The sequence below is a fragment of the Hevea brasiliensis genome, chromosome 14 (genome assembly GCF_030052815.1).
Source record: "Hevea brasiliensis isolate MT/VB/25A 57/8 chromosome 14, ASM3005281v1, whole genome shotgun sequence".
NCBI classification, from domain to species: Eukaryota; Viridiplantae; Streptophyta; class Magnoliopsida; order Malpighiales; family Euphorbiaceae; genus Hevea; species Hevea brasiliensis.
In genome coordinates, this window is record NC_079506.1 from 69,401,315 (window position 1) to 69,405,313 (window position 3,999).

A 3,999-nucleotide genomic window follows, 5' to 3' on the forward strand; every position below is an offset into this window, starting at 1 on the left:
AAAGACAAATAATTATGCCTTAAAAAATTGTGACTAAAATCAATCTCAAACATATAAGCTAAAAGAGAGGGAATATCTGAATGAATATTTTATTTTTAATATTTTCAAACACAATATGTTATACAACAATAATAATTAAGTCTTAATCTCAAACTAGTTGCGCCTGGTTATATGGGCCAATATCCAACAACAATATCTAAAACTTGTATTTCCCTCAATGTCATCATATTATGTCTCTCTCTCTCTCTCTCTCTCTCTCTCTCTCTCTCTCTCTCTATTCTCACTTCTTGCCTAACTAATTTATCACACTTCAATTTATTATTATTGCAATTGAACCAGTTCATCATCTGTATTGTGGCATCCTGTCACACCTTATCCCTCTGTAAGGCATAATATGATCCCGTAGAATACCTAATGAACTACCAAATTTCACCTATCGATAACTAATTAAGTATCCTACAAGGGATTTTAAAACAATTTTCTTACTTTTTGAAGGTGGCAAGCACTTTTGGTAGGAATTAAAAACTTTTACTTGAAGTTTAAAAACTAGTTAAAATTTTTGTCTATTTTTATTTGTTGGCAAATTTTGGAAAAATTTTGGCAGAGTGCCATTTGTATTTTAAGAAAACAGTTCTTCAAAAACCTGTAAAAATACTTCCAATATACACTTCATCAAATCACAACCACCATTACTTTCAATCAATACAAATCAACCCAATCACCATAATTCAAAACAAAATTGTCATCTCAAATATTTCAAATCCATTTATATACATTGCATTCAAAATAAATAATTTGCAATCACAATTTAATTTATAGGCATAAAAATCTAAAAGGTAATATTATTATAATTTACTGTACAACTGCTCAATTTTACATATATACATATGACAATACCATATTTACATCAACCAAAACGCAATGGGTATAAATAATATACCCGTACAAAAATCTTCAAGTTGTGCTCCCTTATTTCTGTAGCAGCTCACTCTGTTGCTATGTCCTTTTCCCTATCTGCGACAGTAAAGAAAGCTATCGCTGAGTATAAAAATACTAAGTGGTGCACAATAAAATATAAAATGTGTAATATAAAACATTTATGAATAATTCATAATTCAAAAATCTCACAATCACATTTCACAATTTTGCAAATCACATTTATAACAAATCATAATTTTTAAAGCTTAATATAACACAAATTTGATCAAACAATTTAATAAACACAGTATTGCCAATCAATAACACAACTTAGGCCATGACACAAAATTTTCAAACATGCCGTATTGTACAACACGACAAGGCAAACCCACCCCACTAATCGAAATCAATGAGGGGGATGGCTAGCTAGCTAATGAGTACTCATCCAAATTCACCTCAAACTGGCAAGCTATAGAGGGAGGAAAATGATCAAATATCAAACTCAACCCCACAAGTGGAGGAGGAATATAGTAAGGGACTGCCATGCTAAGTATGAATAAAAAACAATTTCAAAATCATATTATTCAACATTTCATGCAAAACATTAATCAATTTTCATTTCAAATTTCCATTCACAAAGTAGGCAACACAATATTTCTCAAAGCATTGTTTAGCATAAATTGCTCCAAAATGTATTCAAATAAATTTTCTAGCAGCAAATCGAAAGTGAAAAGTTATTGTGCACAAACCTTATGCGAGTTGCCTCTTAGCCTTGACTCGATGCTTCGGGTTTTTTTCCGGTATTCTTTTCAACTGAAACACACAATTTTACAGTGTTTGAGTATCATAATTTATCATAAATTCAAAAATAATTTCAAATCCATTTATATCTAACTTTAATATGCTTAACTTGACGTTCTTTAAAATTTGTATTTCGGGGTTACTATTCACTATACTATTCAAGTCAATTTGTTGACTTTCTAATGCTTAATAGGTATGGGAATTTCAATTTCACCCACATACCACATTTTGGTTACCTAATTTGTTGGTTTTGGTTGTTTTCTCAAACTTTAAGTTTCTTAGGTGAAACTTCAAAATTTCAGATTTGGTGTCGTATTTTGCACTATTCCATTGGTCATATTTCTATGGTAATTTGGCTAAGTTTTCTTCATAGAAGTTGTTCCTTATTGTCTTAACTTTATTTTCCTTTTTGAATCACTCCATTTGAAGTTTTGTAGCCCTAGTTATGGCCATTTGAACATAGCTGGCCATATTTGGTGTTACCTAGTTTGTATGTTAATTACAGGTAAGTTTTTGGATAGCCTATGGTCAAATTTCGGGTTTGTTTTCTTGAAAGTTGTAGGGCTATGTCTCAGCTTTCTATCGGTATAAAATTCAGGTCATTTGGACCTTCCTAGACCAAGTTATGGTCATTTATGTAACTACTGTTCATTTAGTCATTTTTGTACAGGGCAGTGTGCCCAATTCAAGATTTGGCTTAATTGTTTACTAAGTTATGGTCACTTTCTGGGCATGATTCCTAAATGAAAAATATGCCATTTTGTGTCTAGTTTCATTCCCAATTGGCCTCACACCAATTGGGTTGGTAAATTTTTAGTTTTGGTCCCTGAAAGAGACCTAGGTCAAGCTGCCTATAGATTGACCCTAACTAATCTGAATTGGAACTTGGTTCCAATAATTCATACACACCATAAATGGTCACAATTGACCATTTCTCAACTCAAATAAGGTCAACTATGTCAATTAACCAATTCTCAACTTTTTCTTTAATTTTTCACATGCTCAAAATCCTAGCTACACATAAAGTTCAATCTAATGCATTCAAAGTGCACATTCATGATCTCTACACCTAATGCACCTCAAATAACCATTCAAATACCTCAAACTTATTCATTCCAAACCCTAACCCTAGCTGGCTAAAATTTCTATTTGATCCCTCAACAATTGTTTTTGTTTGATTTTACACAATTTCTAAGTTAATTAAACTAGAACATAATTATTTAACTACAAATTTTCAAGTTTAGATTACTAACCTTGTTTAGACAAAATTTCTTCTTCTCAAATCTTTGATTCCTTTCTTCTTTTTGCTCTTAAGTTGCTTAGCAAGGTACAAAGACAAGATTTAATAGAGGAGTTTATGGATTTAGGTGCTTGGATATAGGCTTTCTCAAGCTCAAAGTGGGCTTCAATGGAGTTTTTGAGAGAGAGAAGTGAGAGAGGTGGGGCGGCTCACATATGAGGAAGAAGAAACAATTTTTTTTTTCTTTTTATTTTTGGTCTTTTAATTATTAGAATTTATCCCACAATTTCAATTTTTTAAATATTAGGTTTATTACATCATGCTTATGTCATGCATGATGTAAATAAACTTTTTCTTTTCTTTCTTTTTCTTTTTCATTTATTTTTTCATTAGTTCTTTAATTTAATTCTTGATCCCGAAATTTTCTTTTCTCCAATTTTATTAGACAGTTAGGTCAGGAGTTAGCTCTAGTGGTGAATTGACCAAATTACCCCTCGCTGGTTCAATCCGATTTACAAGTTATTTGATATTTCTTCCGGATCTCTGACCTAATTATTTGATCTGCTTAACAATTCTTTTTCCTAATTTTCTCTTTTCCACTGTGTTCGCAATAGTCCTAAGGATCACGGCGTCACATTTTACGATTCGAAATTTGAGTTTAGACTGACCTCGCAGTCATTCCCGAGAAGGTCACCCATCGCTGTGACTCCCGGCTCATTTAACTTCTTGTGTTCTTTTTTTCTTATTTATACTTATCTATTTGGAAATTACCAATTATTTTTTTTCGGAGCTTATCTAGGTGTCTTAGATGTAGTTCTAATTCTCTTAATTGTCCGGACTGACACCAGTTACTGGAACAGTAACATATACCAAACTATGCAAATAGAGATATTACACATCCCATTAATCTTTGGAACAAGACAAGCACCCAGCAGATTTCACGGTAAAGTAGCTGATAGAGCACTTGATATGAGTCATATGTAAGTTTTGCTTAGACAAATGCCCAAATGACAAAAATGATCCACCCAATAACAGGACAA